The sequence below is a fragment of the Dromaius novaehollandiae genome, chromosome 3 (genome assembly GCF_036370855.1).
Source record: "Dromaius novaehollandiae isolate bDroNov1 chromosome 3, bDroNov1.hap1, whole genome shotgun sequence".
NCBI classification, from domain to species: Eukaryota; Metazoa; Chordata; class Aves; order Casuariiformes; family Dromaiidae; genus Dromaius; species Dromaius novaehollandiae.
The window spans coordinates 34,181,723-34,209,424 of NC_088100.1; the positions used below are offsets into that span (position 1 = coordinate 34,181,723).

At 39.7% G+C, this 27,702-nt stretch overlaps 1 protein-coding gene and 1 long non-coding RNA gene across 2 annotated transcripts in view; one reads left to right on the forward strand and one right to left on the reverse strand.

Annotated features, from left to right (window-relative positions):
• KCNQ5 (potassium voltage-gated channel subfamily Q member 5) overlaps positions 1 to 27,702 on the forward strand; it is a 306,273-nt gene that overhangs the window by 128,884 nt on the left and 149,687 nt on the right. The window lies entirely within an intron of this gene.
• On the reverse strand, positions 20,445 to 26,921 carry LOC135327834 (uncharacterized). Its single transcript, XR_010388238.1, has 3 exons — positions 26,595 to 26,921; positions 23,299 to 23,508; positions 20,445 to 22,228 (listed from the first exon to the last, which is right to left on the reverse strand). It is a non-coding gene; the product is annotated as an uncharacterized LOC135327834 (long non-coding RNA).

The following is a 27,702-nucleotide window of genomic DNA, read 5'->3' on the forward strand; positions in this document are numbered from 1 at the left end:
GGGGAGTTTATTCCTCATTTGATAAAATAGCAATTCATATGCTCTGTAACTTAGTACTGGTGTAGTCTGTTCTCATCTATACTTTAAAAGTGAATTACTAGCTTTACTCTCTGACCACTTGCCTAAACAGGCTTCAGTGCCAGAGGATGGGAAGGTGACCTTCAGGGCACCTGTTTTTTTATAAGGACTCCAGAGAACCATGGGATTACAGATGAGTAAACCTGTTGTCTATAATTAGTACAGGCAAATTAGAAGAAACAATAATAAAGAGTCAGATTAGTATGAAAGCATGAATAATGTGATGTATAGGGCAGAGTCAGCATGGCTTTGCGCAGGGGAATTGAGCCCTCCAGCTCCTGGTGAATCTGGAGGGACATCCCCAAGCAGGAGGAGGAGAACTGGTTGATGTGATCTTCATTAATCTCAAAAGGCTTTTGACAGGATCCTTCACCAGAGAATCTTAAAGAAAGTTACCATGGGATAAAAGGGAAGTTTCCCACAGAGGAAAACAACTGATTAAAAATTAGAGAACAAAGGCCAGGCATGTACAGTTTTTACAGTGTAGGTAGATTACCACTTATTTCTGTGCCAATCAGCATATTTACAAGTGTTTTGTAAAGGGATGAGTAAAGACATCACAAATGGCAGGTTATTTAGTGTAATAAAGATGAAGGATCCTGCAGAAGGATCTTACGATATTAAGTGACTAGATGTGAAGTGATGCAGACAGGAAAAAGAAGCAATCCTTCCTTCAGACATGAAGTGACAGGCTATTAGCTAACGATTACAGCATAGGAGTGAGATGCTAGAGCTGGAATAGACTGTTCTGTGAAAAGGAGAGATCAAAGTTCAGGAACAATCAAAAAAGCAAATACAGTGGTTGGAATTATTAAAAGGAAGAAGACAACAAAACAGAAAACATTGTGCAACTAAATAAATGTGTCTGTATTGTGAATACTGTGTATAATCCCAGTACTGTAAAACTGGAAGAGATTCAGAGGAGATCAAGAAGTGTGACTGACATTTTGGACAGCATCCCTATGAGGAGTAGTAAAGTAGACCAGGACTTTGTAGGCTGGAGGAGGCATGAGGGTGGGGTGGAGTGCAGCACAGTGAAGAGGGGGAAGAGACTTGGTCAGCTGCAAAGACACCGTGTCGGCTCAAGCCGGGGAAAGTATCCTAAGGAAATATCATTATGCATTGCCCTGTTGCCGTATATAATTTCTTAGGCTTCTTCCATTGGACACTGGCAGATGGTGGGCTTGAACCTTTGGCATGTCTCAGAATGGTCATTATTACGTTTTTACATTATTTTAGTATTATTAGATATCTGCTATGTAGTTGTATTTAACCTTTGGACACAGAGGGCATTATTCATTTAGCTGCTGCGTATCAGCCACAAGTACAAAAATGGTCCAATTCAGTGTCTGTAAATATACTATGTAACATGCAGAATATTATCAAATGATTTAGAATCCTAAATAAGGTACATGCTTTTCCTCCTTTTAATATCCAAAAAAAGCGCGTTGTATTATGCAGGAGTTATTGGCAACAATGTGTTCGTATGTAGTATCCTAGAAGCAAATTGGTAGACCTTTTATCCCATGACATCACTATGTACTAAAATCTGCTTTTTTTAAAAAAAAAACATTCAGGGACAAGATTTTTTATTTGCTTCTATATATGTATAAGGATCATGCATGTGCATGTATGTATTTTATATTCCTAAACATGATATGTGGAAAATACATATATTAAATATCTGTAGATATTTTACACAAAAAAATTATCTGATTTTATATATATGCTATAACTATAATTGTAAACAGTGCCAGTATCCATGGCATTTACCCACAGAAAGTGCCCTTAATACATAAAAGGGTATTAAATGTGTCATGTTTTCAAAAGAAGCCAAATTTTCCATGTCTTAATGATGCTAGAATGATTGAGCTGAAGAAGTCAGGTTTTTTTTTTTAAATAGCCAGATCACTGAAAACAACACATTATTTATTCAGTGTTTTTTTTTAAATGATGCTTTTCTTTTACAAAAATACCAAACTTAAAAGACCACACCAAGGCCTCTGGCAAGCAGCTTACCTTAAACTATGGCTGACCTAAGGTGAAATTGATACGTTAAAGTTTAGATAATTAATATATAAATATGAAAGGGTTTCATGATGCCATTGAGTTGCTTGGTTGCAGACTGCAACTGACCATTGAATGAAGAATTTTTTTATTATCGCTACTGACATTTTTATCTTCTGAAATGATAAATAATTAAAAGATTTCGTTAAGCTGTTGATGTACATAAAGGGGCCTTAGAAAGCTATTTAAGCGTAAGTCAGGTTTTTCTCTGAGATTGGATCTCTTGATATGATTAGCCTTTTCATTACCATAGGAAAGAAACATAAGATTATCATACACTAAATTTAGGCACTAGTCATTGTTAATGGATTAGAACTAGTGAAAGCGAATGCATCTGTCTGAGCTTTTCAAAGGTTACTACTTAATGAGTCAAGAGAAAGCCTGTGCAGAAATTGTCTAAAAATCTGAATCATACTGAATTTAAGGCCCTATTAAGAACCCATCAGTGGAAAGTGTGACTAAATTCACCTTAAAGTGATGCGGACAAGCTTAATCTTTGATATACTGCCTTGCTGTCAGCAGAATTGCCACGGAGATGAGCCGAGCTCTGTGTATGTGGGCATGTGCGGTATTTTCTTCCAGCTGAGATTTTTGTAAAGACCAGTTGAATGCAACGTTAACGCAAACCAGTTATTCTTGCTTTTAAGAGAACAGGAGTAAACTGAAGTAACACCATATGTTGAAAATGTTAACAAGATCTCTGTGAGAGGCTATTTTAAGCATTAGGCTCAGCCAGCAGACACACAGAGGAAAGACGGGGTCTCTGTGACTTTCCTCCCGCTGCCTGGGAAGCCACCGAAGCCACTCAGGCCAGCGCACTTGGGGCCAGGGCACTTGGGGCAGCTTGCAGGGCCCCACACGGGCAAGTCCACGAGGTCTCCTACCAAAACATCTCCAGGTCCTCATCACGCCTGACTTCCCTTGTGCCCTCTGCTGATTCGGCCATGGGCTGCACCTCTGCTTTCCGGAGGTGCACACAGGCTTCAGGGAACTCGTCAGTTTGGGAAGCAAGATCTTCTTATGCTCCCCAAGCATGTCATGAGCTATTGTAAAGGAATCATGAAGATAATTTATGAAGTTTGGAGGTTGTTCTTGTGGGAGGTTTTGGTCTTGCTAGCCCAGCACTTTCTGTGCATCTGGCGGTCTGGGCCCAAAATAATTCCCCACCTTTAAAATATTTTTTTAAGGGAGATCTGATGAACATTGATGTAGAAAGATCATAGGGCAACCTGGATAAGTGTTAACTGTGTCTTCAGTATTACAGAAGATACTTGCTTTCATGAAGGGGTTGTTTATACGCTTTTTGCTAATCTAGAGAATATTAAAAGTTCTTTATTGAAGAAGTGGAAAAAGAAGATAGTGTTATATGTAGATTAAAAATTAAAAAATAAGTGGAGAACATGTTCATGTGTATGTGCATATACCATCCTTTGGATCTTTAACAAGAGGGCAAAAGCCAAGGTTTTGTTGCGATGGTTTTCAGCATTCAGGAACAGCTGTGCCACCCCTATGCTGTTTCTTAAGTCTGAGCTATTGCCAAGCAAGAGTAGTGCTGGCATAAGGAGAGAATTTTGAACACAGTCATAGTTGGCAGCACGAATCTCATTGCTGATAAGGCTCACAGCCACCTCTTTGCATTTTCTTGTCAGATAAATAAAATGTCACTCTGGGACTAGCAACACCCATTATTCCCAACTGCAGTCTGCCTATACCTCTGCCAGGGCAAACTAAATGCAAATGTGGCTTGGAAAGCTGTGGTAAACGGCTGTGCCGTGGGATGGCTGGACCGGCAATGCTGGGAGGGCCAGGCAACGGCACGTAGCTGATGGGGAGCATGGATGGTGCAGCGCACAGAAAGGTAGGTGGCGGTGTTGGACCAGAGCAGATGGGCTGCGCAACGTGATGAAGGGCTACCGTGCAGTAATCCACTTTGAACCAGTTCAGAACCGAAATACAGTTGAGCTTTGTCTGCTTTGTTTTGCAGGGTTTATCGCTTCTTTCCTTCCTCCTTCCACCTTTCCATTTTATACAACTGCTGCATGCTGGACACGTGTCCATGTGCTGCTCATCAGTACCCAGGTCATTTGCACATGTCCAAGGTGTAGGTGGCCCCAGCCATCTCTGCTGGTGTTTTCTGCACCGTAGAGTCCTCGTTCTGCAGCACTTTACATAACTTCTGAGCTTCTTTTCGTGCATGACATCTGTTGAAGACGATGAGAGATCTATATGAATAAAAATTGTCACAAAGTGTCTTCAAGGAAACTCATCTATCTAGTTACATATGTGCATACATTTTCACTACCATCTTTGACTCACAGAATTTTCCTGCTTTACATAAACTTCCTTCTGATAGCAATCAAATATTCCTCTCAGAGTCAGTGAAGGCAGCTGACTGAGTTGCTACCAAAATGTCTTGTATCAAAGAATACACCTTTATGTTCCTGTGGATGTTGGGTGGACTCCAGCATCTCAGGTTTTTATCTCCCAAAAGTGAGAAGCACCTTAGCATTATAAATAAAAAGGACTTAACTTCTGAGGACCCTGCTATAGTATGCAGCAGTTCTGTGGCGTTATGTGCCGACTGTGGCAGAATTTAATAGTGAAGCTGTAGTGTTTTGCTGCAACTACTGCAAGAAAAACTGAATAGATACTGATACCTTTTCCATAGAGTTGTTTTAAGTGCATTCTCTAGAAATCCACACAACTTAGTTATATTCCATGGGCCTTTTCTGCAGCTGATTTCAAAGTAAATGCCTCACACTTCTTAACAGAATTTTTTGGTTTTCAGTCAAAGGAGAAAAAAACAATAAAGAGAGTTGAAATTAAAAGCATTTTTTCTTTTACTAAGAGTCTGTGTTAGAGAAAAGTACAGTGGTGAGAGGGTAAAGGGCAGCATTTTCAAAATTACCTAAGCATCACTGCAGCCTTTGTTCCATTTTCAAAGCAATGCAAGCACTATGGAGCCTAAATGCTCCAAAAGATTCAGGTAATGTCCTTATCGTAGTCTAAAATTGACAGAGTACTCTAGGTGCCTAATTCTCCCTAAGTCCAAATGCTTTGATGCTCTCATAAGCCCTGCTAGGTACCTCTCTGAATCAATAGGAACCCGAATTCCCCTGAAAATTGGACCCTCGATCTCTCTGAAATGCAATGGGACATGAGTGCTAATGTCACTGCTTAAAATAGGACTTACAATCTTAAGCCACACAGGGTCTGTTAATGTTAAAAGCATTAAGGACAGATGCAGATGCGTATGGGTCAAGAAGAATTTTCATAAACCCCCAAGGACCTCATCAGATTTCCAGAAAGAGCACTAGAAAGGAAAGACAGCCAGTTTACATATCAAAAGTCTATCAAATACGAGATTCCTTCCAGATATTCATCGAACAAAAATGCAGATAATAGTCAGGCAATCCGTATGCTTCAGAAGCATTAATTTTTGTAGCTGCTTTGAAGCTTAGAAAGTGGACTTTTAAAGCTGCGTAAATGCCTGAACATGCAAGCAGATGTTACTTGCCGAACCCTACAGTTCTGTACAGTAAATCTGAAAAATATACTTCCTAATTCCACATCAAAAGTCATTTGTTTTGGTCTGCATGAGAGAGCCGCAGGATGTTAACTTAGGCTCGCTGAGCAGTAATGACTAGGTTGCCACAAACCCATCCCACTAGTGGTCGAACACATGTAGCAAATGGGTGAGGGAGTGAGGGAACTGAGAGTATCGTAGCCGGGCTGGAGTGCAGGGCATACAGGGGTTACGTCTGTAGTAATAAATTAAGTGGTGCTAGGCTGTGGTCAGGGTGCCTGAGGTTGCCCTTGCTGCATTGACCTTGCATGCCCTTGCATGCAAGAACAACCCTACCGTCATTGAGGGCTGTGATGAGGAGCGCTCTCCCAAATGATTCCCACGCCCGGTGGCACCAAGAGCCGAAGACTGTTGTCCATAGGCAGTTTGGGTTTGGCTGCCTTGCTTGGTAGGGTTTGCTCAACTGACATGAGCCGAGCTGTGCCAGTCAACCTAAGGGTTGGAGAACGGTCTCTGGACTATGTATTTCCTAGCATAGGCATGGCCAGAGTATAACAAAGGGTGCAGTGATATGGGGGAGGAGGCGATGTGTGAGGGAACTTCAAATATGGGGCACAACTATAGGGAGATATTATTAGTTTTGCTGCTCATAGGCTTACATCTTTCTTTAAGATTTATCCTTAAAAACAATTTGACACACTAGTTTTGTCCAGGATCGAGAAGGTGTCAGCCCATACAGCACCCAAGAAATACCGTTAGAAGTATTTCTGCTTTGTTTATCCCTATTTTTAGTCCATTCCCCTTGGATGTGGGATGTGATGCTGCAATACTTCCTTCAGGTGCTGTTAGATGGTATAAACAAGCAGGGTTGCCAAGCCTGTTTTCATGGCCAAAGATGCCAGCACCCAGTATGTATTGCAGAATTCTTCTAGGAGAAATTCAAAGTAATTAATATAGAGAAACACGCATGCAGAAAATCCCATTTGCTGCTGTGATAAAGTTATAAAATTATTTTCAGTAATACAAGAGCAGAAAAGAACCAGTTCTGCCAAATATTTCTCTGTTTTGCCTTCTCTTTGGAATTTCAGTAAAAAGATTTAAAAATTGGTTTACCTCACATGGGAATCCTGTAATCATTTTTGCTTTTGAAGTCTTTCTGCTCCTCACTGGCAAACTGATTTGCCACTTAGTTGTAGCAATAGTCAGTATCATGAGTATGGAAAACATAGAGGCCTCAGATTTACAACTGATGAAAATTTAGCTCCATTTAATTATCACCATGCCACATGTTAATGCCAGCTTCTTTCACAAAAGTGTCATGTGTATGTGCTCTGCATTGATAGCCTGTTCCCTCTGTCTTACAGAAAATGCAGGCTGGTTTCGGTGGCTCAGTGTAGTGGTTTGGAAGACTTGATGCCCAGCTATCACAGGATTTTTCTGACCAAAAGCTAAAAGAGGTAGCTGTGGCTAGTGCCATGAGTCTTCTCCCTCCGCGAGGCTGGCCAGGAGGAGGAGTTGGCGTGGGAGTTTGTGTGGGAGGGCACGCGTGAGCCATCGCGGCTGCATCTCCTGCCTTTCCCTATGGAGTGCTGTCTCCCCCTTTTTCTTCCTTTGCCTGCTGGTCCCAGGAATCAGCAGACCTATCCACAGAATTACATTTGTATTGGCCTGCTGGGGCTGGCCATTGCCACCATTTAGGAGCTAGGAGTTAGTCTGCCTATATATTTATGTATTTTTCCCCACTTAGACCTCATTGAATTGAAGACGCAAGGGATGAAGTTCGGGTAACTGATACTCAGCAGACAGCTGATGCCCGAGGCCATAGTTTGCAGTTTCTGCTTGGCTCTCTGGTTGGTTGGAACTGGAAACTGGACACAGAGCAATGAACATATAGGGAAGCGGCAGATGAGGAAGTGGGGCATCGAACGACTGCCGCAGCATCCTCACACATCCTCTTAACCTTCACCTGAACAGCTGAGGTCCCAGCAGTAGCTAAGGTTTTTTCTTGTACTCGGGGATATGTGGCATTATCAAGTACACAGACACTTTTCTTAAGCAGATAAAGTTAGATCAGTAGGAGAAAAAACAAAAAAGCTTCTAAAGATATAAAACTCTTCTGAACCTTTTAATCAGGGGCAAAGGTTCATTGGCCTATCTCGACTTTGGGTTATTCAAAACAGATTTGAGTTTCTATTATTTGTGGTTGGACACAATTTAGCAGAGTATACATCTACTTAGTCTATACAGACTATAGAAAACTGACTAATAGGAACCTCATGTTGGTTATAGTCCAAACCCTAATTTAAATTTTTTTCCAGTGCAAGTATATTAAACCTTTTTCTTCCTACTGATTGATAAGCTGCCAAAATCATTTATGTCAGATTCATATGAGGATAAAATTACAGGGAGCTCCAGCAGTAATATGTTGTTATCACAGTGTCATTACTTGAATGCATGGACTCTAACCCATCCTTGGCTTGGAGTAAATTTTTCTTCTATAGCCTTTATCTGTAATACTCAGTCAGATCTTCCTGGAATAGAGAAGGCTTCATGAAAGGACTCTATATACTGTCTAGAAATGTCAAGTTTGTAGGAACACAGGGCTAGAAGAGATGTCAAAGTCACTGCGTCTCATAATCATGGCAACCATGAAAGCAGTCTGGAGTGCACACAGTCCCCGGCACAGCCACTGCACTCACTGCTTGCATGGAGCCACAGAGCATTGCCTCAATTCCTAAAAGATTAGTGTCTATAGTAAAAAAAGCAGAAACTGGAATTGTAATACACTACAGAGACTAAGGGAATTGCCAAATCCTCCTCTGTGTAATAACGATGCATTTGTTAAACGATATGCCTGGGTGGTATGAGTAAGTACACTGGCAGGAGGTGCAGACAACCCAACGTGTCCCTGCTTACCTGACCTGTGGAAAAAGTTGTACCTGACCCCAAATTTTGGGGTGAACTTAGCCCTGATCTTGTGAACTGCATGCACGGACTGCACATCTGAGAGCTGAGTGGAAGTAGGAGCACAAGTGCTTGTCTTAAATGGCCCATCTCCAGGTTCCAGGTGGGCTTCTACCTTTTGTACTCCACTTGCCCTATTTTTTTTCAAGGATAGCTAAATGTTTTCCTAAATCCCATAGGCAACTATGGTAGGCTGTAAGTATGAGATTCATACCATATGCATTATAATGAAGGATATAACAGTCCAGTCTCTTTGTAATTTAAGGATACAAATTGGATGCACTAAGACTCACATTGCTGGGTTTTTGCCTCTAGAAATTCTCCTATCTATTTATATCATCCCTTTCAGAAGCTTATGGGAGCCAACTTAATACAATTTAGGTTTTTGCCCTGTAGGACTGTTTTAGAACTCTAATCGTAAAATGGTTAAATATCTTCTTGTAATTTTAAGTTAAGTTTATTCGTGCCCCATTTATAACCAATTTCCAGTTTTGTGTTATAGTATGTTGAACTTATAAACCATTTGCACGGACTTGGTAATTGATATATATAGTTTGATTGTATTTGTTACAGATATATATGTTCAGTTCAGCAGGTTGCTTATGAGAACAATTTATAATCTCTGTAAAAACCTTTGACAGATGTGTGCTTACACACATTAAGGAAAACAGTATCTCCACCTCTCCAACATGCTTGTAGCTTCTATCAAACATTTCTAAACATTTATTTATTATATAGCATCAGCTTACAGTTTATTTGTGAAATTAATTAGTGACATACCCAGATACGATCCTGGGATATACAGCTTGTGTAAGTAGTGCTAAGTCAACAGGGATAGCTTCTTTGATTAAAAATCTGAATACCTATGCATTTAGATTTTGATACAGTAAATCCCTTATTGTGGTAATAAGACCAGCATGAAAAAGACTGGTATGTGCATAGATTTTCCTTGAAGGTTTGACTCCCTAATAATTAATGGAACAAAAAGGACCAATACACCTAATTCAGCAGCTGCTTACAATGGTGCTGCTTTTGTTATTTCTCTAATGCCTTTGTATTTCCAATGCGTTGCAATTCGTATAGACCTCAGTACTTCTGCACAGTGTAGAACGGAGTGTTTTTCATCTGATAACATCATATTATGCTCAATTTGTAAAGTTAAAAAGCTCAGGCAAGCAGTGGGGAATCTGTACCTGTGTTATGTGATACAAAGGAAGTTTTTTATTATTATTTATTTTCTTCCATTAGGTTAGGTTTATTCTGTTCTGTATTATATTTGAATTGTTGAGTATTTGGATGCTGACATTAAAATACCACAAAAATGCTTTTCCAAAAAAGAGTACTTTTAGTTCTAATGTAAGGATTTTAAAATACTGAGTAAAACCTATCGAACATTATCCTTATTATGCGTGTATTTAGGCCTTGAATGAGTAAATTAAAAACAGTGTAAAAATTAACTTCCTCAAAATGGATATTAAAATTCTGCATTTTGGACATTTAACATTGATTATATTTAAAACATTAGTCTGAAATATTTTCTTTTGGCTGTTTACAGTTAGTTGGTATCAGCTAGGTAATTAACAGGGATACTTTGAAGAATTTTGATATTTATGATGAATTTTGCTCTGTGTGATTCTAATGCATTTTATGGGATTTCTGGTACTTTCTTACGCTGAGTAGTAAAACAGTACGACAGACATAGTATATTTGGCACAGGTCTCAATTCTCAAAATAATGAGATAAAGAATAGAAGTTTTTTTTTCCACAGTGAAAAGAAATTCATCGTGATATAACAATACCAACCTCAGTAGAGTAATAACAAAAACAAATTTAGATCAATGAGTCATTTGGTATTACAAATGAGGTGAAGTAGATTCTGCAGACTTTGAAATTTGAAGATTCAGGGAGAAAAAATGCCAGATAAATGATACAGCTGCTAAATGTAAGCAAGGCAATAAATAAATTAAGTTACTAAAATCAAAGGGAAAATATTAAATACCATTTCAGATACTTTACTTAACGTAACGTATGCTTTTCTTTCCTTGCAAGAGAATATGAGCATTGGAACCTGGGAAGAGGAGGTCATACTTACTTAAAAGTCATTTTCACAGTTTTTGTACCCTTTGGCCATACATTTGCATGTGTATAAGAAATGTTATTTTCCAGAAGACTGAATTCTATTCTAATCCTTTATCTGGATGTTGCATTAAAGGATTCCTTCCCCTTGGCCCATCAATTTGATGATGTGATAAATTTAGCTGTTATACAAATGGCAAACACTGTATGCTAGAGATGAATAAATGTATATTGTGTACCTCAGGCTCATCATCTGCTCTGTGTAATAATCCATTGTACATTTTTATGTTAGTAATTGTTCTTATCCAGAGCACAGAATGTGATGGAGTGACAAGCCACACAAATATAGCTGATTTCTACTATTATTACCTTGCAATGGTAATACAATGGTACAATGGATATTTAGGTTCCATAGTGTTTCATTGTGATGAATTTAGCTAAGAAAAAACTGTGTAAAAATGATGGGCAAAATGATCCTGTTTCCATGTAGCAAGCTGTATTCTGCAGGGCTTCAAGGAAGAGGAGGAAGGATGCAAGGAGAGAGAGGGGATAAAGTCGACCGTGATTTTGCCCATTCCCTTCATGAGGGCTGGCTATTGCTTGCATTGTTGTGGATTTTTATGAAACCTATACTAATAGTGCCTGGGAGCAGTGGGCAGAAATGCCCACGCCAGCAAGCTGTTATATTATAACGTTCCCTGGCCTGAGCTGGCAGGCTCCATCCCGCACCCTTCCCAGCACCATCCCAGCATGGTTTGCCCATTAAAATGGTCCAGCGAGCATCCCGAGATCCCATGAGCAGTTTCCCTGCAGCCAGCCCTGTGCCGGGGACAAGGGGCTTTTGCTCGCGCCGATGCAAGCTGGTCCACGCCAGTTGCCCGTAGCGCCCAGCAGCTTTCCCAGGCGAGCTTAATTTACCGGTATAGACATAAGAGCCAGTTGTGTCTCTTACTGCGGTAGTACCAAGTGGCCTTAATCAAGCTGTGAGTGCATTTTGTGCCAGCCATTTGGAAACATATAATAATTGACAGGCCTGTTTTAAGAAAGTTAATGTAAAACTTCCTACCTTACTCTCTGTGCCCCAATTGCATCTGTAAAATGGGAACTAACCTGCCTCCTGCCTCACCGAAGTGTGATTGTTAACGTTTGCAATCGCACCACATTAAGCAGCCCCGAAAGAACAAGAGGCAGTTGATAATACTGATAAACCGGCACGAGTGCTGCGCTCTCCTGTAAAGCAGGCATGGTGAGAATAAAGCCAAGTACTGAAATAGTCGTCATACAACCGTTGTCTCTGCTGTGTACTGAAAAAGCAAAGGATCCTGTCAGAAATAAATGATTGTGTAATTAATGTCTGTAACTGAATGCGTATATACAAGGGTTTCAAATGCAGGTTGCCCAAGGAGTCTTAATCCCAGTATTTCCTAGCAGAGGGTGATCGACTTTAAAAACCAGAACAGTGTGTGCGCATGTGTGTGTTTGGAGAGAAAGTCTCCACTTTTAACTAAACCAGACCTTTCAGCGGAGGACGGGAGTATGCGGTATTAATCCCATGCCTATCAAGAGACCCAAAGGGAACAAGCAACCTCGTCCCTGAATGGAGTTAGCGAGACTCCTGTTTTCATTACAGCTGCTTTACAGCTCTTCCCTTTGTGTCCAGGGTGGTTTTAAGAAGTGCTGTCTTAGATGGAGGGACAACGCATTTATGTGAAGTGTGGATTTATGAAGGAAATGGATTTGAGAACATAGTGGATATTGTTCAGTTACCTTGGCGGAGAAAGCAAGCAGAAAAATTGGACCTATCAGTGCATGATAATGAGATAATTAGTTGGAATCATTATTCTTGGAGTGCTAAATATAGCTTAATGTAGTTATCTTAATAAAAACAGAGCTTCAGTTTAGTTGCTATCACTATGCCATAAATAGATTCATTTTGTATCAGTGGTATTACTATAAATATTTTGCTCTGATATGTCTCTTATCATTACAAAGACAATTTATTGTGTTTGGAAACTTCATTTCTTTTATGTAGATTTGGTTCTGGCTAATCCAACTTCTCTAAGTCATTGAAATAGAAATATCAGTATCTTTTTTTAATGTATAATTCAGAAGATGCCACAAGAATATATACTTTTTTTGTGAATGTAGACATTATGAGTCATGGTTTCATTCTTCTGTACTATTAGCCTTCCTATTTTAACCATCTTCCATGACTTCTCACAAAATGAAAAGAGAACTTTCTAGGTCATTCTAAAAAAAACTTCTAAGAATATTAACTTTGAGCTCTCATAGGAAAAGGCTATTTCCCCCATGAAGCAGTGACATAGTCAGGTGACTTCACCTCCCTACACCTTGGCAGAAACGTATCCCGTATGTGACGTAATTTCCTAGATTTCACTGCATTCTGTCCCAGGAACTCCGGGCTTAAGTGTTTTATGAGTACATAATACATACAGTGAATCCTTCTTCGCACCCCAGATGCTGCATGCTATAGAGAAAGATATATGCAGGGCTGTAGGTCTAATGTAGTGGTAGCGATACCACTGGCGCAGCACTCACCAGCAAGCACAGCACACACAGCCGGATGGCCTGCTTACTGCGGACTGGCCTCACGCTAAAACTGTTTTACCCTAATACAGTGCTATGGCAGTTAGCAATGGGAAGGTGGCATTCGGGTAAGTGAAGGCTGCGTGCATTGCTAGGATCCAATAATATTCACAAATTGAGGCGTAGGACAGAGGATTATCATTGAAATAGTCTGTCATCAAAGGCAGATACTCTCCTCATTAAGGACTGATCTGAAACCCATTGAAAGCAATAAAAAGACTTGTTTCGATAAGCCCTTGTATCCAGTAATATCAGGTATAAGAAGTAAAAGACATTAGTCTCCAGGCAACGCTGCTGCGATGTTCCCAGGGAGCGTTCTCGCTCGCCTTGGCTTGCCCCTGCCGCCAACCTGGCTGGTAGAGATGCTGCCTGGGTCCTTGCAAGCCTGCAGGAGACGGCGGCGCTCACGGCACTTCCAGCGCTATCAGATTTCACATCGCCATCTTTTAGTGAGTAGTGTTAAATCATGAAAATACGGCCCGAGCTCTTAGTACATCATATTGTCAGCAGGACTGACGGCTTCCATTTTTTTCAAAGCAAGGGCAGAATATCAGTGTGAATATCAGCTTTGTGTTAAGTCTTCTTTTGCTCTTGCATGACTTCTGAGCATGCAGACGCAATGTTGCAGAACGGGCAAGAAGGGGAAAGTTTCAGCGCTGAGCCCTCTAGTAGTTTTCCCATCCTGACTTCCAGAGTCATTTTGGTTGATCAGCTCAATATCTAAATTCTCTTTTCTGTGTTGCAAGTGTAAGTTCCATTAACATATCATTCAAAGCCTATTCCAACGATGCTATTTTAGTTTGATAGTTGTTAACTGGAATGCAGAAAGGTAGCCAGGAATTTGATATTTTTGCTGGATTCCAAGCTCACTTTGTATAATTTTCCAGCTGCAGTAAAACCATCGAATTATAGCCTAAGAAATATTGCTAAATTAGGAATGCATTTGCTATCTGATTTAGAAAATGGCTTATTCTTTTATGTTTCCTCAGCTATAATGCTTAATGTTATGTATTTTAGTCGACCCATCTAATATATTTGCTAATAGGTTTCGGAGAGTACAAAGACGAGATTGCACTTTGAAAACCCCAAACACAGGAATATTATGCCTTCTTCTTATCTTCATTTAATGCTACCTGCCTGTGAAACGAAGAACTGATTTAAAATTCTGAGCAAATATTCAAAGCACCTTCTGTTAGACTTTTGAATGGTTTACACCCATTGATAAGTCCTTCACAATTTTATGTTGAGATTCTTACTGTCTTTTCTTCAAAATAAAGACAGACAACCTTTTACAAGCTGGCCTTTATTAGATTGTCTTTTGTGTAATATATAAGCTTATGCTGACTTGAGAGTGAATTCACTCTTGCCTTTTAAATCTCAGCCTAAAACAAAAAGTATGTATTTTCAGTAGTGTTTCATTAAGTAACATGTAATAGCTTATTGACTGACAACTAAAAAAGTGAAGTATTACTGAGTACATTATTTGGTATTACTGGAATACTCTTGGTATAGATGATGCTCTGCAAAGAAGCTTATCAAGATTATTATTTCTTACAGTTATTATTAGAATTTTCATTAAGGTAGTAAACAAGATTAATGTTGATAAGGCTGTAGCAAAAGCAGCTTTGCAGTTCATGTATACATCTGCTTTGCAGTTTGTAGAGCTTTGTGAAAACCAGAACAGGCAAAAGTATTTTAGCCAATTATTTCAGAAGATGATATGAAAAAAGCAGGAAGATCCACACACTTGAGAATAACTGGAATATCAAGTTTAGTTCTGGGCATCCCTTCGTAGATATTAGTTATCTTTCTAATGCTTATGCATAAGTCTTACGGGACAACAGTTCAGGCACTGATTTAGAGCAGAGCTGTATTCTCATTAAGCAGTCATATCTTTGCTTTGGCTGCAAGCAAATATGCAATTGAGACATCATTGAAAAATTATGCAAACAAATATTACTCGTGTGTTTAAATTCCAGTGCGAGTATTTAGCTGACCTTTGTTTCCATTTGACTGTCTCCCATTTTTATTCTGGAGTCACTTTTTTCAAAAAAAAATCTACTTGATTGAAAACTAGTGGCTTCCCGTCATTGATTTCACATAACTGATGATATTTTCTCATAAAAAAATTCAGATTTATCAACTCGATATTAATTTCTGGAAAAGAGACAGAAAAACTCTTTGTATGCTCCTTCTTGTAGAAGAGTCTTTTTGGTGCTTTATCTAAAATACAGACAATGTACAGACAGCATCATTTGTGAAATCCTAACAAGATGATCTTCCTGCTTAAAGTAGATCCTATTGAACTTAATATTTACCATGCATCATGCAGGGGGACATCATATAAATTTAACTTTATTGAGCTCTTTGTGGCTGGTATTTTCCATGACGCTCTTACCAGTAGTAATATGAACATTTTGAATTTGGGAAAAAATGTCCTTATTATTTTAGAAAGACGTAAGACTTACGAAACAGCTTGCCTCCGTTATTAATGTGGTGCCTCCTGTGAATTCAGCTGTGATAAATACAAGCGATTACCCAGTCTGAGCCTGTCTGGATAAGCCCACTGAAGTTGTCACATACAGCCTTTCTTCCCCAACCTTTCACTCAATAACCCAGCTATATGTAGCCAGGTACTAATTAAAACGAGACTTAAAAGTGACTGTTTTGTTAGTGCGTGATTTTTTGAGGGTAGGTGGCGATACAGCAGCCCGTTCTCAACAGTGCCAGACGGTGCCGAGGGGCACGGGAACTACAGGTACCGTCGCCCCAAGTCAGGCACCACAGCATCAACCGGTGTTTCTTATTTATACACAGGTTGTTGCATTTTTCCCCTCAAGGGTTCCTGAGGAGTATAAATTAAATAGCTGTTCTCTCTCTGACTGTGAGTCTGCCATGCTCTTGAGACAACAGTAGCAAATTTAGCCAAGACAAAATCACAGAATAGTCACCATAAATTGAAGTAAAAGTAATGAAATATATTATTCTACTCTTCATCAGGTCTTACTGGTGCAGCCTTTAACTTACTGTGTTTGTGTCAGTGATAACATATCAGAAATAAACTCAATTTCTTTTAATCAGATTGGAACAAAATCATTTCTTACTTACTCGTAGAACATGATATGTTCATTATCGAATGTCAAAGCCTTTCCCACACAGAAAAAAGAATCATGTAAGATTTTCATTGCATTTGCCATTAATCTAGAGGAGAAAATGAGACTTTTTAACAACATCTTATAATGTCTTTCTGCCGTGATTTGAAATTTGTTGGCATGGGAAGCTTTTCCACTGAGCTCATCAGTGTAAGAGTTCAATTTGTAAGCTCAGTAGTTCAAGCCCAGAAGCTCTTTATAGTGTAATGTGAATGACTCGACACACAAACTAGGCAGATCATGTGATTTGTGCCAGCAGAAATTGAAATAACTGAAGGTATCCCAGGCTTGTCTATGATTAAGTTTTTTCCCCCATCCTTTCAAAAATACCCTGTGCTCAGCTGTGTAATAAAGACACAGATATTGCAAAAGAATGAATAGTTAAAACCGGAAGAGAGCAGCACTTCCTTGATAGCACAATAATTTGAGTAACCTTTTTAGGTCGTGTAAGTCTGTATTTTGTCATATTTCCAGATGTCTTCTAATAGATATGATTCAGCTACATGAAATTTGTCCTAGGTTGTTTTTGTCGTTAACAGAATTAGGTACAACATTACAAATACTCTACTTTCTGTAGCTTTGAGACTACCTATTGGTTTAAACACAAAATTTAATAAATGAAGTTATTCTTAATGATGCCCTAAAAATGCTTTGTCTGCATTGCTCTTGTAGCCCATCTGATTTTATTGAGCAATAAATCCCCTGCTGGGGTAAATCTCCCCACCTAAAGTAAACTCAAGGATTGGTATTATGTTCTGCTGATGGTTTTTGCTGACAAATCAGTTAAAGAAAAATCTTCTTTGCAATATTAAATATCTATTCAGAATAAGACTTCCTGCATAGAAATGTTTTAGCTGAGCAAAACCTCCAAGGGCTTCTAACTGAAGTCTTAAACGCAACTCACAGAGCTCCTGATCCAACTCCCACTGAAGTTAGTGACAACATTTCTACTGACTTCAATGGCAGCCATATCAGGCCCATATTACAAATGCGACTGTCAAAAAAACTAGAAATCGATCATGAGACCAGCCAGCGCACAGGTATATATTAATTTTAGCAGAAATTATGCTTTGGGCAGCTCTGAAGAGAAACCAGTCTGACCTTAATGTTTCTAAAGAAACCTGCTTCGTGACATACCGTGCTGCAGAGGAAATAAGAGCTGTTTGAATTCTGCTTTGAGCACTTAGGCACGTGAATTGACACTAAAAATGTGGCACTAAAAATAATAATAAAAATCCTTACAGAGCCAGTAGCCTGTTTTTGTGTTTAAAAATAAATGTGTCCATTTCATTTTCAAGCAGTCTCATGGGAGGTAACAATACCAGTTAGAATTGGTCAAGAATGTTGAATAACTAAAAATTGCTCACACAATTAGGGATAGACCCAGCACTAAGCACAGTTACCATAGTATAGTTGCTACTTACTCTATGTATTAACTTCTTTATTCTTTTATGAGGGCTTTTTCTGCAGTGTGGTCTTTAACAGGCAAGTGTGCTTGTGCCTGAATGAGCATATATTTCACTGATTTCACAAAGGTGCTAATGTACCTCTTTAAGTGAGCCAGAAAAGGAACTGAGTTTTGCCTTTCACAGTCAGATTTCTGTACCTATACAATTTATTTTTTGTTCCTGAGGTAAAATACAATTTTGGTTTGTGTCACACTATAAGCTTCAGAACAGTGTTGCTGTCAAAGTAATTTTCTTGTAAGGGCTGTGTGGCAGGAAGGGAAAACGTGCAAACTCTTTAAAAAAATCCCTATTATTGTTTCCTTTCCCTTGTGTAATCCAAGCTGCCAGTGGTTTTCTGTTTTTCCTACTGCCACTGTTCAGCAAGATACTAAAACACATGTATTAATTTAGACACATCAGTAGTCTCACTGAGTTTTCAAAGAATATGAAACAGAGGAGACTTGTCTCATGCTTACAGAATTATGGACATGGAATGGTTGAGGTTGGAAGGAACCTGTGGAGATCATCCAGTCCAATCCCCGGCTCAAAGCAGGGTCACCTAAAGCAGGTTGCCCAGGACCATGCCCAGTCAGTTTTTGAATATCTTCACAGATGGAGACTCCACAACTTCTCTGGGCAACCTGTTCCAGCATTCAATCACCCTTATGGTAAAACAGCTTTCTCTAACATTTAAATGGAATTTCCTGTATTTCAGTTTGTGCCCATTAGCTCCTGTCCTGTCACTGGATACCACAGTAGCCTGGCCAGTTTTCAGTCCACCTCACTGACTTCTTACCTATCTCATACTTCCTCAGTTTGTCAATGAGGATTTTTTAAGAGACAGTGTCGAAAGCCTTACTGAAGATGAGATAACATCCATTGCTCTCCTTTCATCTACCAAGCCAGTCATCAGACATTACAGCTAGACATGTTTTAAGGGCCTTGCTTAATTAAGGTGTATAAGAATTACTCTCATTTAGTAAGAGCATTCAAGCTTTACTTGATTGACCATATCTGACTCAGGCCATAATTTCATCATACACAGGCTTCTGCAAAAAGGCCATTTTAGGCTATTCCTCCAACCACCTCTGTAGTCCCAAACACTTAATTTCCCATATGCAAACTGGAGTGTGTTACCTCTTTTGTTGCACTGCCATGCCTCTAGGTGAGATTAAATGATCTCATGTAAAACGTCCTACGCATAAAAATCCTGGAATAAAGGGTCATATTGTAACTCTCTCACCCCTGGTGAGAGCTCACAGCAGTAGGTTAGGGAGCTGCGGACCATTTCGGCAGCGCCGCACGCAGTCCTGCTGTGCATGCCAGGTTTGTGTGTGGCGCACTGGTGAGCTGTGCCCCACCGAGTGCTTCAGCAGAGGGACAGATCGCGTGAGGGTCCCCCTCAGGCTGAGGCATAAGATCAGGCAGGATGGCAACAATTCTGGATGTAAATAGGGTATTAGAAAGGAGGAAATTGTATTGATTATAAATGAAGTAGTTAGATGAAGGTTTGAAGGTTTTCTTTTGGATCTAAAAGCCTAATTCCATCTGTTCCAATTAGCTACCTAAATTCTTCGATGAAACTGCTTCAAGTTCTTGATCTTGAAGTAATATGGAAACCTTAATGCCTAGCTGCATTGGAAACATTGAAAGCAAATATTTCTTTTTGCTCTCAAACATGTATTATTGCAGACCACAGAAGTATTAGTATTATTAGCGTGAGTACTTAAATCATGAGCATAAAATAGAAAACTGAATGGAATGTAAAATTCCCATGGGTACCATTACAGAGAATAAAGTATACTGCAGATTATCTGCTAAAATGAGCCTTTTAAACCATAATTCCAGAGTATGTAGCACACAAATTAGCCATATATCTTAAGATAATGGATCTTAATGTGTTTACATTTTAAATAAACCACATTTTTGTATCAAGATTGTTAGGAACTTAACCTTGGTGTTACTGCTTTGCGATCCAGAGTTTGAAACAGAGCATATCTGGACGAGTTTATTCTAACAGAGCAAGAACCAGAAAACTGTGGCTTTTGTTGTCAAGAAGCAAAGGCTCCTCTGCAGTGAGTGGCTGAATGTGTGAGTGATAGACTTTGCAGACTAGGCAGGATCTAAGGTGGAAGAAATTGTTTTGAGGCTATTTTTTACTGAGTTAATTAGCAAGAACTGTATATCACCGTATATTACTGTAACTCCTAATACTCCATTTTTCTCATATCTATCACCACTGTAAACAAGGACGGAATGGATTTTCTGAGCAAAGGCTGTAGGAATGCTTTATCAGCACTTAACCTATATTAGCCAACCTTTCTGGAAGAGGATGAAAAGCCATCAAAGGAATTCCTAGTATGTTACTTCCTTCGGATGTGCCCATTGCTGAATTTCCCTGCATCTCTGTACATCCTCCTGTTTCAGAATATCCCTTGCCAGATAGTTTGCAATCCCTGATCCGTGGCCAACTGACAACCTACCCGTGGAATACAGGGATCAAGTCAGAACAGGGTTCTATATTTTATTTGAAATAGCTAGTTTAGATCTAGTCAGATAATGAATTAATTTTCTTCAGTGTCCGTGCTAGCAGCAGTTTTCCTGGAACTCTTAAAGACCCTGTGACAACTGCTGTCATCTGGGAGGTGCTCTGGATTTTCTCACTGGACAGAATTTGGTACCCAAGAGTAAATGTTATATCCACTTCGGCTTTTCTTTTCTTCTTCTGTTTACTTTGCTGTTGCCTGTCTCTTAGCAGCCATGGTTGCAGCCTGTAATCATGCCCTATTTCAAGAGCGCTGGCCTTGGTTTCTCTAGTAGCCTGCTGTAGCAGATTTCCTTGGTGAGCAGACATACGCTTATGGCTGTATTAGTTGGATGCAGTTATGAATTTTTCCTTCAGTTGCAAGCTGTGAACTGTGGTCCTCCAAAAGAGGGGAAAGGCTGCTATAATAGGAAGGTATTTTTTCATTTGATTTAACTCAGTTCATTGCCTTACTTTTGTTGTTTTGTGTTTCTTTAAGGTAAGGCAAGGCTTTAATAAGTTTGAAATTGATCAAAATACTCCTTCACCAGGTACTGAAATCGCCCTTGATAGCTCTGTCATTTCAACGATTATTTGACAACTGATTCTGTGAGTGTTCTTAATATCCATTAAAAAATAGTAGTTGGCTCGAAGAAGAAAAAAGACTAGACATCATGGAAATACTGTTCATTTCTGAAAATTACCAATGAAAGTATATTATTTGTCAATTTTTAAATTGTTTTATGCAATGGCATATTGCACCTCTTTAATGTATAATACCAATTAGCAGCAATATGTAATAATATCCAGCCCTTTTGTCCAATTATGGTGTAATTTATTCAAATCCTGGCACATAAAGTTTGGCAAGGAAGCCTATTTTGTAGCTGTTGCTGTTTTCCCCACTTTCTCTGTAGTACAAGCTGTAATTCTACTTTTTTTTGTAATTGTCACACATCTGTTTTTGCAACTTTTAAATGATAGTACTGTGAAGTATATGAAAAGGTCAGAGTGTAACTTTGGCCTTTGATGTAAAAATGTAACTGCATCTAGGGAATAGAAGTGAGAATAGCACAAGCACTGTCAGCCGTTTAGATGTCTGCTTGGCCTTTAAAGTGCTGCTCTGTCTTGAGCAGGAGTCTCCAGCATGGCTGCTAATTTTTAGGTGAACTCTGTCTACCTGGGAACTTTGTAAAACAGAAGATAAGCAGAGGAACACATACTGTTTGCAGGAACTTCTTGAAAGTATTCACCAGTTTCAGCAAAATTGTGAAACGCTTTTCTACTTTCCAAGTGGAGCAGCACTTTTCTTGCAAAAAAAGGTTTTGCGAAACAGTCCACCCTTTATTTTATTCTTTGTAAAATTGGTTTAAAGCAACAGTTTTAAGAATATCTTTAAGAATATCTTTAAGACAGTTTTCTGTCTTAAAAATTGCAGAAATAATCAAAGCAACAGCAAAGTTAATCTATCACATTCATTCTTTGGATAAATCATCTTACTTTAGAGATTACATAGAAATCTTTGCTTCAGAAAAAAGAAGGGCATTATCTGATTAGTGGAAGCTTACTGTGTAACTTAATCCTTCCAAAAGTGCTTCTGAAGTCTGAGTGTCTTTTTATGGGAGCAGCCTTCTTGTTAAATGGATATAGAATATTTACGTGCCCACTCCTGTCACCTAAATGTATTCGATGTCTAGACTGAACTACTCTTCAGATACCTTCTTCATTCAGAAGCTGTAAGATGCAGATTGGACACCAGTTCTTCTTTACACTGAACTAGTAATTGCAGCTAAAAGAAAAAAAGAAATCTCCACTGTGATGTTGTTGACATATCTGAATTTAAATGAAAAATGCATATAACTGCTATTCATATGGTATTGTGGATATTATAGATGAAGATTTGGGTAAATTTACAGAAGTTCCATTAATCCATTGTCCATACCTTATTATTCAAGAGAAAATAATATTCTAATGGATGTGTTTATTACTAGCAAATACCTGCCATATAAATATATATTGTATAACCACTATAATATCCACCGTAACATACATGATACTGTTGCAATGAGTACTTTACCTCTTTAAATGTTTAAATTGTTTGGAACCCAGGAATTGAAAAGTGAATCTTGAGGTAGCATTATATTTTTAATGTCTTTATTTCTGCTTGGAAAATGTGGCTACTTGAACAAATTTGCTGTAGCTTGGTTTCTTGTATATCTGCTGGGTGGGCACCCTCCAGAGCTGGAATACCGAGAGATGAGCAATGGTGGAAGTGGCTGCTGTAATTCAAGATCCCATGATAAAATTTTGGGCTTCCTAATACCAAGGTGCATATCAAAGAAAAGGAGGTGCTCTTTAGAAGTGAATTAATCAATGACAGAACACAAATGTAGCTAGTTCTTCCCTTCCCATTTCTTCAGCTAAAAGCAGAATAGGGAAAAAAGATAGAGCTGGAACCAGAAGAATTTCAGTTATTTTCTTTCAGCGCATTCAGTGATGAAAGCAAATAGCTGTGTCATTAGAAAGCCGTAGATGACTATTTGCAGTCCTAAAGGGTGCATACCAGGACATGGCCTGTAAGCCTTGCTATGGTCAAGATGAAAGTGTCCTTTATATTGCTCTGTAATAAAACTTCCTTATCATTCCCCAATAGTTTTTAAATTACCTGGTTTCTGTCCCTTTTTTGTTCTGTTTACACTCTAATTTTGCTTACGTAAATGCTGTAGATCTGAATTGCCTTTCGAAGTATACCATGGTCCACTAAAAGCATCGCTCAGTGGCTCACCTGCCGCGGATCATTCCATCTTAGCAGTGCAGGTTATTTTAACCATAACCCTCACAGGCTAGGTAAGGCCTCACCTTCTTAAAAATGAAGTAGGAAGGCTGTCCCACAAGCTTCTCCCAGAGCCACTTCATCGAAGAGCAAAGATGTCCTGAGCTGAGGATGGAGGAGGTCGGTGGGGCGGCTGTGGTGGGTTCGCTCCAGCCGGACCCCACCAAGCAGCGAGCGGCAGGAGGAACCATCCGATTTCCCTTGGTTGAGCAGATATGGTGCTTCCCCGAGCAGGTCTGGATCAGAAATACGTTAATTGCTTCATATGGAAAGAGAAAAGCGTGATTTATGAAAAATCCACTACTGGAAAACAGCCAAACTGCCTTTTCTGAAAGTCTTGGCAGGGTTATTTAAGCAGCACTTTTTCTTAAAGGAGTAGACCCAGAGCATGAATATCATGCTAGCTTAGAGAGTTTAACAGTGAGAATGGTTCCATTCTGCGTTACACGCCCGTTAAAAAGAAAAAGAAAAAAGTAGTAACCAGAACTTGTTAAATGACAATTGTAATAGGGGCCCGTCCCCTGCCGAAGGGTGCAGGGCCCCGGGGCAGCCCCAGGGGGTGGCAGGCATCGCCATGGGGATGGGGACGGGGGTCCCATCGTCGGGCAGGGTCTGGGCCACGGCAGGGCTGGAGCCAGCACCACTGCAGCGTCGCGGGGCAGTGACCGACAGCCCTGGGCTGGGCTGACACGGTCTTAAAAAAATGTGAAACTCTTTGGTCAGAATTACATTGATCAACTCAGAACTAAAGACTTTCACGTGTGTTAAAAGCTCCTTTTGTTCCTTTCGTGAGATTTATTATAGAGTCTGGTCACACCACAGAGATTTTGCAAGTGTACCTGTCGGGATAGAGCTATACCCCAAAGCCTTTCAGATGGATTTTCCTTATGTACTTGTGTGTGACCTACCACATTTCTAGAAAAATAAGCTCTCCCTGGGTTTGCTTTTTATGTTATATGTTTTTATATATTATATATATTTAATTTATTTATATTTATATTATATATAATATATAGTATTTATATATTGTTTATATTTTATATATAATATTTATTTTATGTTATATATATAATTAATAGGGTTTTTTGTATGTTTCTTTGTTATAATTTTTGAAAGCTGCACAGGATATTGTGGGAAAAGGTAGTAACTGCTCAAGGTGTTGCATACAAGTCACATTAGTTTAACTGGAGATAAGAGAAAGTTGCCTTTTAAACAGAAGGGGCCACTTCACAGCCAGAGTTAAAGGTCTTTACTAGAACCAGTGACTTCTTTCCCTGGAGAATTATTTTAATTTAAAGCAGAATTGAAGTGTGGCCTATGTCACCTGAATTGATTAGATCTTTTTTAAAAATGGAAAGGACACAGGGAAGGTCTGAGAGTTTAAAGAGCGTGTTATAGCCTTATTCTGTCACTTTGAAGAGATGGAAACTGAGCCAGCTGACAGCCTTTCAATAGCTTTTTTGTTTTTGTTGTCGAAACTTTTTTCAGAAATATGTTCATTTTTGGAAAGTTTGATTTTGGAACAGCTTCTTTCTACTGACCAGACACTCCAGGAGAGCCTGTAGTCCTATGCAAGGGAAAACACTGGCAGAGATCCTACTCTGTGCAGTTCAGGAGAGAGTCTTGGACTTGCCTCCCTCGTAGCCAAGGTGAGGGCCATAAACTACAGGGTGCTGGCTGAGCTCGGAAGCCTGTGTCCCCTGCTGCCGCTGTTACACTTTGTACAAGCAAGTCAGGATGATTTTTGCTTGGAAGGAAAAGGCTATGTAGCCTCCTGGTTAGAGCAGTTACTGAGGGGTTGATCAAAGGAACTAACCTATGGCTTTCTAATCCAGTCCCAAACACTGCTTCTTACTGTGCCCATGGAATCACACAATTACAGATGGGTTGGGGTTGGAAGGGACCTCTGGAGATCATCTTGTTCACCCCACCCCCCCACCCCACCCCCCGCTCAAGCAGGGTCACCTAGAGCAGGTTGCCCAGAACTGCGTCCCGTTGGGCGTTGAATATCTCCGAAGATGGAGACTCTACAACCTCTCTGGGCAACCTGTTGGTTCCACTGCCCATAGCCAAGTTACCGTCAAAGGAGTTAATTCAGGACAGTTTCTGAAGGTAAATAAGACAAACAGGAAGGTGTTTACATTTAGCCTCATTTCCAAATGCTTTATGAGAGAGCAGAACAAGGACGAGTCTGAGAAGGCTGGAGAAGAAAGGTTGTGATAGTAATGGCAAGCTTATTCAGTAGATGTGCTGCAAAACAAAGAGACAGATTAATCTTGGTCCTGACGGGGTAGGAATTTCATGGTTAGCAAACCAGAAGAGATTACATTATTGCTAGAATGAATTTGCTTTCAAGATTTAGCCTATTTGAAATGTAAGTGATGAAGGGCCAGAATATAAGTTGCTTATCTTATTATTTCAGTTCATATAAACTGCAGATAAACCCACATGATCAGATACTTGCATATGATCAGATACAGGCATAAAGCAAAAACTGAGGATTGAAGTTCTAGGAAAGGATAGAAGGCCTATTAAACTTCTATATATACTTCTAATATACTTCTATAAACTAGCAATAATCCTGTTATCTTTTACAAATAATTTTGATACTGTGCTTCCATCTAACAAATTCTGATACTATGCTGGTATCCATTTTTGAGTAGGCCAAAGACTCAGAAATCACAGCCCCAGTTTCAATCAAATTTTGCACTTTCCTAACTCTAGTCTGTTCTCTTCTTCTGTTAAGCAGAAACACATATACATCCATTTTAGCTGCTTGTGCTTGACAATCCCTACCTCTGCTGAAGTGTTGCCGATTGCTTTTGACCCTAAAGCCCAGTTTTGGTTTTGTTTTGCTTGTTTGCTTTAAAGCATGAAGGTATTAACACTTGTACCTATTGAATCCAGAATGAGGTCAAAGTCAAAACCTTGTAACAGAAGTATTTCTTTGATTCTCAGTGTTACTCCTGCTCTGAAGTTTTGTGGAACACTGTTAAGCAACCACTACTTTTCAGCATCTGTAGAAGCTATCCACACAGATAATTTGAACGTTGTATGAGTGCTAAAGTGTTATTCAACTTTTATGCATCAGAGAAACCTTGCACTTGTAGTACTAGTACTAATTGTCATTGCCGATAGGCCGGATTTAGAAATCTTCATTTAACCCTTACTATTGACCACCCTGTGAGTTTTGTCAGCATAAAAAATAATAATAATAATTTGACTAATTAATACTTATTTTCACCTCCTCCCTTCCCCAAGGCAGAACTATACATTAACTCTTAGAATCTGTCTTCCTCCCTCAGGCATTAAATGCAGTTACCTTTTGTAACAAAATCAGCTCTTTCTGGAGCAGTGGATCCTGGCTGTTTCTGCGGGAGGTTGCTGGGGGCAAGAAGTCTCCTAATGACCGTGTCCTCCAGAGACTTCCCCAGTGCCCCCTGACGACAGGCGTTCCAGCAGCCAAATCTCTATCTAATGAAGATCAGGAAAACACTGCTAATCGATTTAATGAAGTATGTGGATTTACTTCAGATGAGTATCTGCTTCTATGAATCTGGAGCTACTTGCAGAAGGCAAAACATCAAATCATGTTTCAGTTGTTTGTTCTGAGATACATTTTTAAGCAGTAGGATCCCTCACTTTTCTCGTCTTGTTTGAGATCCTGGCTGCAGTGGATTACTCCTGTGTTTTGTAAACGGCTTTATCCTCTGAAGGCAGATAGAGTTGCGTAGTCATCTCTGTGATTTATGCAGTTTGACATCAGTAAGTTAATTTTATCCTCCATAGATGGATCATACAGTATCTCAGTGCAAATTCCTTATTTTAAAAGTCCAAGCTGTTCTTGTCATATCTGCAAAATATTCTTGGAGGGTGGGATATGTACTGGCCATTAGTTGTTACAGTCACGGCCTTCTCATGCACAGGCGTCCTAGGAATTTGGAAGCCTATGACCCAGGGAGGCCCTGGACTGGTCTTGGATGAGATCATGGAAAACATTTATAAATTGGTTCTATGCATCTATTTGATTACAGCTTTCAGTATTTGCCAAGAATATTTTCCTCCATTATGTCTTATAGTCAACAAATTTCCACATGTGGCTTGTGAAGATGCCTCTGGAGCTGGGACGCAACTCAGAGTGGGCAGCAACGTCAACCTGTCTGTGCTTTGTAACTTGATGTGGAGTCTGCGCATGAAAATCTCTTTCCCCATGTCACATGCTGAATGTCGCAGCATCTGCAGGCTGGGACTGACACATCCAAGTTCCTCCTGCCCCGTGTGCCGAGTGGCCGCGTGAGGGGGGTGCCCAGGCACCCCCATGTCACCAAGCAGTCTTACTGAAGGCAGGCAATGCACTTATGGGATACGCGGTCTGTAAACTGGAGCTGACCTCTGTTGTGGCCACACAGACCATGAGCAGAGCTGGTTAC